The sequence below is a fragment of the Neoarius graeffei genome, chromosome 11, assembly GCF_027579695.1.
Source record: "Neoarius graeffei isolate fNeoGra1 chromosome 11, fNeoGra1.pri, whole genome shotgun sequence".
NCBI classification, from domain to species: domain Eukaryota; kingdom Metazoa; phylum Chordata; class Actinopteri; order Siluriformes; family Ariidae; genus Neoarius; species Neoarius graeffei.
The window spans coordinates 76671927-76682301 of NC_083579.1; positions in this window are offsets into that span (position 1 = coordinate 76671927).

Below are 10375 nucleotides of genomic sequence, written 5' to 3' on the forward strand. Positions count from 1 at the left end.
TAAAGGAAGAGATGATACTACATGGGAAGTGTTGAGTGCTTTGCAACACCTCACTGAACAAAACAACTGGCAAACACGGAAAAGTCCAGAAGAAGCACTAGCATCTGTCAGGAAGCTTTGTGAGTTTTATGAGATTGAGGAAGAGGAGAAATTACTGACGGAACTTAAAGTCTTTCACTCCTCCTACTCTTGCCTCCCCAGTGTGGCATCCATGCTTTCTGTGCTCAAAGAGAACAATGCCAACTTGGTTTTTCCAGAGCTGGCTGGGCTGCTGAAAATATATGGAACACTACCTGTGTCAACTGCAATGGTAGAGCGTTCCTTTTCAAAGTTAAAGCTAGTGAAGACAAAACTCCGCAGCCTTTGTCATGAAGAAAGGCTGTCAGACCTTCTTCTGCTGGCAATTGAGAAAGATATCCATATTGAATACAGTGTTGTCATAGACATTTTCAAGAACAGGGCAAACCGAAGACTGCTGCTGTGAAGAATACTGCAGCATTTAGATGGATCTCACTCACACACACACAGAATGTTCAGTTGCAATTGAAATTTAGTTTTGAATAAAGTTAACTTGTGTGAAAAATTTGTTCCAAGTGCCCTTTTTTGAATGTTGAGCCCCTGCCCCTCCAAAGGTCTTTGCATGGCCCTGAACACCAATAACACTTCAGAATGTCATTATTATTATTATTATTTTTTTTCTTCAAATTCTGTGGCCTCACATTCATTGGCTCTTGTACTATGTACAGTGTTGTGTGTGACACATAATGGTTTAATCATTACAGTTAAAACATATGCCTGTGGAGCACCAAAGCATACACACCCAATAGTTCTGTTCCATAATCTGTCCCCTTTCTTCGCAAATATTGTATATATTCTTCATGCTTATATTTAACAGTTATTCCATGAAATTGAGTTGTACATGAGCTGATCGCCAACGAGGCGCGTAGCACCAAGTCGGCTATAAGCGATGGGCGATGAGATTGAATGGAATAATTGTTTTATCCGATCCACATTCAATGGATTTTGAGAAACGGAGCATTTTTATTTTTATTTTTTGCAAATTCGATAAGTAAAAACTTTATACAAAACATCCAACAAAATCATTTCCGCTTAGAATGTAAAGAAACCGGCAAAATGACAGGAGCAATTTGTGAAAAATGCTGTAATAATAATTCTTGAAAAACAAAGATACATCCTTACCAGGGCGGCACGGTGGTGTAATGGTTAGCGCTGTCGCCTCAGAGCAAGAAGGTCTGGGTTCGAGCCCCGTGGCCGGCGAGGGCCTTTCTGTGTGGAGTTTGCATGTTCTCCCCGTGTCCGCGTGGGTTTCCTCCGGGTGCTCCGGTTTCCCCCACAGTCCAAAGACATGCAGGTTAGGTTAACTGGCGACTCTAAATTGACTGTAGGTGTGAATGTGAGTGTGAATGGTTGTCTGTGTCTATGTGTCAGCCCTGTGATGACCTGGCGACTTGTCCAGGGTGTACCCCGCCTTTCGCCCGTAGTCAGCTGGGATAGGCTCCAGCTTGCCTGCGACCCTGTAGAACAGGATAAAGCGGCTACAGATAATGAGATGAGACGAGACATTCTTACCATCAAATACTTTTATTCCATATTTTGTTGCTTTTTTATATTTTGGGTTTTTTTCTTCTTCTTTAGGGTTTTTTGACATTTGGCAAACTAACTTAAAGGTGCATTACTGCCATCGACTGGGCTGGAGTGTGGAATAGGAGATATTGGGGGGGGGGGAAGAAAAAAAACTGTTATTTTAGCTATTTCTGTTTCTTTTAAATACTTGATAACAATTTTGGGGTTTTATTTTTGAGTAGAGGTTTTATTTTGTCCTCTGTTGATTCAGCGACACACTCCGCCATTTAGTTTTTTCTACTCATGGTATATGAGCTGATATTCTAGTAGGAGAGTGGCCAATCAGAGGATGCGATTGCTCATATCCAGTGAATGTTGATTAGAATAATATGTCTTATTCAGCTTTGGTGTGTTTTACTCATGTGTTCACAAATGTGTTCTTCCTACTTCTGATAACTCCTATACTTTTTTTCCAGACAAATGATGGAAAGTCATTTTTGCTGCATTGTCAAATTTAACAGCTGTGTTTCGATTGCATTCTGTCTCACCTGTACATAGCTTTGGATAAAAGCTCCTGGCGATTGAGTAAAATCAAATATACAAGTAATACACTTCCCTGTTTCTCAAGGAGCATGTACTTACACCGAAAGATCTTTTTCAGCCTTGCGTCTTCTTCCTTCAGCCCTGTCCAAACTCACCTTCAAATAATTTCAGAGCTGAAAACTCAGATAGCCATTCTGGCATGCCAATAAATCAGTCCATGAGATTATCACAATTCATCAAGACAACATTGGCAATCAGAGCATCAACAGCTGCACCTGTTCACTGCACATCCATGGCACAGCAATGAGATATCATTCATCGAGATTCACAAACAAGCTTCTCTCTCATCAAAAGGCGGGAGTGCAGGCCTGTCTTTGATTTCACATCTCGAATCAGTTTATTGTTTTCTCTCTTCAGCAATTGCGTTACATATCCACGCTTGATATTTCAGTCTCGGGAGTTATAGCAGCTTTCCCAAAGGCATATGTCAGGGGCTAATATATTAAACGTGTCAATATTTTTGCCATTTTCATTGTCATTTTCTATAAGATGCAGTGGGAATAAGGGGGATTTCCTCGAGAGCGATTTAAGAAAGTGCTGATAGATTATAAAGATTGCATCAAAAAATCTGATTTGAATAATAAGATGAGGGATTTACGTATGTATTTACACACTGCACAAATCGAAGTCTTCCAAAGACACCGCAGGAGCAAGAGATGAACGGTACAGCTTGAAATTGTGTAATACTCCCTGTTCTGATGTGAGTTCAGCAGGAGAGAATTAGACTGCAGAGTAGCAGGAGCTTAGAAAATAAAGCGCTCAACGTTCCCATCAATATCCTTGCCTTGCTCATCCCCCATGCTGGAACGAGCTTATTCCCTTCACGTTCTTCATTTTTCAAGCTTTAAGTGGTTTACATAGAGTTGGAGGAAATGTGTGTATGCATGTTCGGAGGATGTTAATAGGCTTAAAACTATTGTGAGGTTGTCTTGAAAGAAAGTATATTCTTTAAATGTCAGCAAAATGTTACGAAAGCACAAGGCCGACTTGCACTTTCAATGATTGCGTATTTGCCGCCTGCGAGCACACAGTAATCCAGGAGCTAGGCAAATTTCTCTCCCGTGTTAATAGCTAACATGATTAGTTGAAGGTGTAAATTTTACCAGTGTCATTTAGAACAAATATACTCCATGTTGGCAGTGCACCAGCATATTCATTAATTTATTCATCTTCAGTAACTGCTTCATTATGTAGATCTGGAGCCTACGCCTACACACACACACAGTTGTCCATCAAATCCAGTGATGATATCCACGTCTGTCTTTTATTGGTGAGTTCTTTGAAAGATGAATAGTTCTACCCTGGACCTACAAGTCCTATAGAGATCTTGCAGTCACGTGACCGGAAAGTACATAACCGCCATCTTGTCGGTCAAAAACACCGCTGAATACTGCTGCACTCGTGTACAGAATGGATCAATTTCAACCGACGGACTACACGGCTCATTTTTCTAATGAACAGATAACTAGATATATGTCTAAAATAAACGATCTACAGATTAGTGACCCTTATGGCTTACCGGACAGAGTTTTCACGACCGGATTTTGAACTGCCAGCGGAATACCCGGACGTGTATAATTACCTCATTAACTTTCCCTCGCTGTTCAGTGGTGAAGCACTGCATGCCTATAAATCTCTGGACAGTTATCTTTACAGAAATTCAGGATTTGTCAGCGACTCAGATGTGGCATCTTGTAAACAAGAATCCTCATTGGATGGGTAAGTCACTTAAGTATTGAGTATAGCACTGACCAGCCAATTATAGAATAGAATAAGGTAATTCCAGCTGTAATTCCAAATCGTCCGTCTTGTTTACATGGATCTGGCGTTGGAGAGGTAGCGGCTTAGCAGTGGAGATTTGAGTGGCTGTTTTCTGAGCTTAGTCAACAGGCCGGCTCTGCAGCCTCGCTTTTGCTTCCGCTCCCGGCGCCGCCTCCTTCGCTTTGCTTCCGATAACAATCCACGGAGACCCTGCTGGTCTCGCTATCTCATCCGGAATGTTGTGCATGCGATGGAAATCGCTACAAACCGTCATTTTCTGCTGGAAACCAATGTCCAGTAAGTCCATACGGTTGTAGTGGATATTGAAGTCCGGTACAGACGAACAACACACAAAAATACACACAAAAAACATAAAAAACGTGCACAGGTAGGGAGAGCTTGTAGCCGCAGCCGTTGTAGTAGAATTGTATATAGTAGGGTTTTCCAGAAGAAAAGGTAGAAGTAAAAGCAGAAGTAGAACCAGAAGTAGAAGTAGAAGGCGGAATATGGCGTTTGACCGACAAGATGGCGTCTGTCACAATCTGGATCGGCTGTGACGTCACATGCAAGTGCTCCATATTTGCACTGTAACGTGACCCCCATAGCAATGATAACTACGCTGCCATGACAGGAGGCACATTTGTCGTGTTTCATTCAGCCGAGTTAGTTATTACTGATCAGGACGGGAAGGTTTTGCTGCATTTTTGGACGTGCAAATTGTTCTGAACAAAACAAAGACATCAGATTTTTTTTAAATTACCAAAAGTAATTCATCACCAGGGGCAAAAAAAAAAAAAACTTGAGAAATTTCTAAATATAGAAGGGAAAAATGGCTCGCAAATATTCAGAGGGACTTGATGTTAAACGGAGAGATAAAAAAAAACTCTATGGTATGCTCACTTCATTTCCATGAAGGTAAGGATTACAAAAATAAATAAATAAAAAGTGCATTTACATTCATGGATCCTTCGAAGTGCGTTGTGTGCTTGGGACTCAGTCATTATGGGAAACACCTGATGCTGATCTGAGCCAGGCTCGTAGTACTTGAGTCCAGGAGTCAGACTCGAGTCCAACTCATGCCCTAATTTTAAGGACTCGTGATTTGACTTGGATTTGAGCAATGATGACTCGGACTTGGACTCAGACTCGCGCATTAACTGCATTCAGACTCATAAATTGGAGACGAGGACTCAGATTTTTTCTTTATTTTTTGTAACATGCCATCATAATTTGGCATAAGATATTTATATTTACATTAATTTTTATACTAATTTCGTGCAAGAGTGTCACACCTGTGTGCCTTGGCACATGCATCAGATAGACTCTCAGGTGCGCTCCGGACAGCGTGCGTGCCAAGCAGACTCTCTCGTGCACCGTAAAGGACTCACACCTGCAAAGGATTAAGGCGCAATCAGCACGCCGATATAAAAACTGTGAAAGCACACTTTGTGAAGTATTGAGTTGCGTTACTGACGCATTACCGAGCCTTATTTCCTTGTTTTGTTTCCTGAGTCCTGATTTCCTGTTTCTCGTGTTTGATTCTGCCGAGTCTATGATAGCCTGTTTGTGCCTCGCTCGACCTCCTGCCTGTTTCACTGTTTTACCATTTTGCCTGTCATTCTGGATTGTTTACCATCATCACTTGTATTAATAAACACACCTTCTGCACTTCCATCCGTCTCCCAACCATCTCTGACAGAATACTTCACACTCCCTGACTAAGAGAAGCACATTCACCTGTTCATACAGCATGTTCAGGAACAAACTAATGTTAATGGTGCTAAAACAGCCACCGTCAAATGGTGCGGTCGGAGTCTTGTTCTCAGACTCGACTCGGACTCAACTCAAATTTTTTTTAATGACTCAGACTTGAACACTGGGGACTCGATACTGGACTCAGACTCGAGGTTTAGTGACTCAACTACAACACTGATATGAGCACCATCAGCACATGCTGTAAGGACACTGAGACTTTTTGAAATATTATCATTATCACTGTCACATTTGTTTCTAGCCATGTTTATGGCTCTGCTTTCGGTTTTGTGTGTGTGTGTGTGTGTGTGTGTGTGTGTGTGTGTGTTTTTTGCAAATATCAGGACTGCTAATTAAACAGTTTTCCTGCACTTAGATTCATCTACCACCACAAACCTGACACAATACTTGCAAAGTCTCTGTGAAAATAGTGTCCTTACAGCACATGCTGATTGCGCTCAAATCAGCATCACGTGTTTCCCATAATGACTGGGTCCCAAGCACGCACAACATGCTCTGAAGTATCCCTGAATGTAAAGAGACACACTCTCTCTCTCTCTCTCTCTCTCTCTCTCATATATACACTACCGTTCAAAAGTTTGGGGTCACCCAGACAATTTTGTGTTTTCCATGAAAAGTCACACTTTTATTGACCACCATAAGTTGTAAAATGAATAGAAAATATAGTCGAGACATTTTTCTGGCCATTTTGAGCATTTAATCGACCCCACAAATGTGATGCTCCAGAAACTCAATCTGCTCAAAGGAAGGTCAGTTTTATAGCTTCTCTAAAGAGCTCAACTGTTTTCAGCTGTGCTAACATGATTGTACAAGGGTTTTCTAATCATCCATTAGCCTTCTGAGGCAATGAGCAAACACATTGTACCATTAGAACACTGGAGTGAGAGTTGCTGGAAATGGGCCTCTATACACCTATGGAGATATTGCACCAAAAACCAGACATTTGCAGCTAGAATAGTCATTTACCACATTAGCAATGTATAGAGTGGATTTCTGATTAGTTTAAAGTGATCTTCATTGAAAAGAACAGTGCTTTTCTTTCAAAAATAAGGACATTTCAAAGTGACCCCAAACTTTTGAACGGTAGTATATGGCGGCACGGTGGTGTAGTGGTTAGCACTGTCGCCTCATAGCAAGAAGGTCTGGGTTCGAGCCCCGTGGCCGGCGAGGGCCTTTCTGTGTGGAGTTTGCATGTTCTCCCCGTGTCCGCGTGGGTTTCCTCCGGGTGCTCCGGTTTCCCCCACAGTCCAAAGACATGCAGGTTAGGTTAACTGGTGACTCTAAACTGAGCGTAGGTGTGAATGTGAGTGTGAATGGTTGTCTGTGTCTATGTGTTAGCCCTGTGATGACCTGGTGACTTGTCCAGGGTGTACCCCGCCTTTCGCCCATAGTCAGCTGGGATAGGCTCCAGCTTGCCTGCAACCCTGTAGAAGGATAAAGCGGCTAGAGATAATGAGATGAGACCTTCATGGAAATGAAGTGAGCATACCATAAGGTTTTTGACCTCTCCGTTTGACACCAAGTCCCACTGAATTTGTTTTGTTTTTTTCCATTTTCCCTTCTATGTTCAGAAATCTCTCTTGTCCCCCCCCCCCCCCCCCAGATGATGAATTACTTTTGGTCAATTAAAAAACAAATCTGATGTCTTTGTTTTATTCAAAATGATTTGCACACCGGGCGGCACGGTGGTGTAGTGGTTAGCGCTGTCGCCTCACAGCAAGAAGGTCCTGGGTTCGAGCCCCGGGGCCGGCGAGGGCCTTTCTGTGCAGAGTTTGCATGTTCTCCCCGTGTCCGCGTGGGTTTCCTCCGGGTGCTCCGGTTTCCCCCACAGTCCAAAGACATGCAGGTTAGGTTAACTGGTGACTCTAAATTGACCGTAGGTGTGAATGTGAGTGTGAATGGTTGTCTGTGTCTATGTGTCAGCCCTGTGATGACCTGGCGACTTGTCCAGGGTGTACCCCGCCTTTCGCCCATAGTCAGCTGGGATAGGCTCCAGCTTGCCTGCGACCCTGTAGAAGGATAAAGCGGCTAGAGATAATGAGATGAGATGAGATGAGATTTGCACACCCAAAAACACAGCAAAACCTCCTCATCTGAATAAAGCACTACAAGCAGGCCCCCTGTCATGGTGGTGTAGTTACCATTGCTGTGGTGTCACGTGATGGTGCAAAACCTCTATTGTAAGTGGGCCATGTATTTGTGGTAGTGGTAGTAACAACCATGGGTATGTTTCTCCTGAGTCTCCTTTGCTGTCTCCTGGCTGTCCTTTCCTCCTCCAGCATGCGGGTCCCATCCAGGCACAGCTGCTCCCAGGTCTTACAGTCAGCAGCAACATCTTCCAGATCCCTGGGTCTGATTTTGCACTTCCTTAACAGTGCCTTTAATTGGTCCTTGTCACACTTCCTTGGCCCTCCAACAGAATATCATTATGGCATAGCTGGCCATCTAACATTCTGCTAAGCAGCTGATTTGGGGGCATCCTTACCACATGCCTCAGACTCGGTGCTCTGCTCCTTGTTGGATATCAGTTCATGCACGACTCAATTTAGTGGAATAACTGTTAAATACATCAATACATATTGGATATAAAGTAATGATGTTGGACATAGATTGACAAGAAATCAAGATAACAAACAAAGTCAAAAGTCAAAGTCCTGCCCGCATCATTCATGACGCGTTTGGTGGCGCTGATCTCCGTTTCGTAGCCCTCGGCCTCTTGCCTATATTACACAGCTAGGGTTACAGTGGGGAGGCGGGTCTTCTGGTAACCACGAGAGTTTGACTCCCCACTCGCATCTGTATTGCACCATGCCTTGCCAGAAGGCACCATTTTTATGATGGTCTTTGGTATGACCCGACCGTGAGTAGAACTCGCAATCTCCCGATTGAGAGGTGGACATGCTAACCACTAGGCTACTCACCGGGGCGGCACAGTGGTGTAGATACCAAACAGCAGACAGAAAATTAAGTTACTCCATTGCTTTTATTCAGTGAGCAAAATAAATCTTCGACAAAAAAGGTCAAGCTAAAAGTCATCTTTGTCTGTCCTTAAATATGTACCAAAGCTGAAAACTCCTCTCTGTTGTGAATGCTAAAGCTCTGCTACAACCCTTTCTAGTTGGGCTTCATGATGAATGTGCTCTCTTTTTGGTTGCAACTAACTTTAACAATTTCATAACAACATTTCCATCATTTGCAGATCTACATGGATCTAGAATGTCTTTATATCTCAGGTAATATTTGATTTATTCATGACAGCCACATTGTCTTGGTTTCTCAGCTATTGCATTTTCTGATTGCTCTGTTTCAAATGATGCAATCTACATTGTGGAGCCTTTCCAGCAAAAAGCCAATCTAAGATTCTTCAGTTGCATCAACAAGTCATCAATCCCACTTTGCGTATAAACATTTTTGAACAAGGCCCATTTTAATGTCCCCTCTTTCTCTTTTTGACACATTTAATAATGCCTTTATGAGTAGTTGTCTGCAAGAGAGTACCGACAATTGCTGCTGTAGGCACTGTGCATCTAATACTTCTCAACTGAATTGTCAGTGTTGCACAATGCAAAGAGGGGGTTTATGGGTAAGCGTGGCATGCAGAAGCTCGCTGACAGGATGATGTGCAATCCTCCAAAATCATGAGTTTATACCCATTTTGTTAGCGTCCCCATCTCTTGGCCGAGAGATAGTGAGTTCAAACCAAAGACCATAAAAACGGTACATACTACCATCTGGTGAGACATGTCCAGTGCTTTAAGTGGGCCGGTATGCACTGGTATACAGTACCTCCACGCACTGGTATACAGTACCTCCACTTCTAGATTTTAACCACTGGCGTACCGGGACTTTTTACGGCATAGCGGGACTTCTCACAAGCTCACGGTACCCTTTCCTGTCCTCTCCTTATCAGAGTGTCTCTTGGCGATTCATTATGACATTTAAACCACATTACCCAGGGTGCACTATGCGACGCTCACCTCTCTTGACGTTCGCGGGACTACGTGATGCTCACTTGCTTGTTCACAGAGAAGTTCACGGAAACAACAAACGGGAAAAACAAAGAAACAAAAACAGGACAGTAATGTTGGCATGGCTACAAAAGGGCACAAAGAGAATGAGAGTCGAAACGGAGTCAGATGATGACACAGATCTTCGACAGTCAAATTCTACCACAGCAGAAAATGCAGGTGGGGAGCGGCAAGCTAACACTGGCACGTCTGCTAACGGTGAAGAGCCTGTTGCTATAGCAATGCTTGTTGCTACCGATACTCCAGCCAACTGCAACGTTAATAATAACCTCCTTCAACATGAATGGCCAGACTGTTGGTCAAAGGATCAAGTACAGTATTTTTGCTCACAGAATGACTGGCTTATTTCTAAAGACAAAAAGCTTGGGTGTAAGATATGTAGCCGCCGGACTCATATGCCAACAGGTGAATATGGGGAGTACTGGCACTTATTTTTTTCCACTTAAAGCACTGGGCATGTCACAATATATATTTGAGGAGGGAGTCAAACTCTCGTGGTTACCAGAGGACTGGACCTCCATTATAACCCTAGCTATGTAATAGGCGAAAGGTTGAGGGCTATATAAATGGAGATTGGTGCTGCCCAATGTGCCATAAGGGCCTGGTCAGTACTTGGATGGGAGACC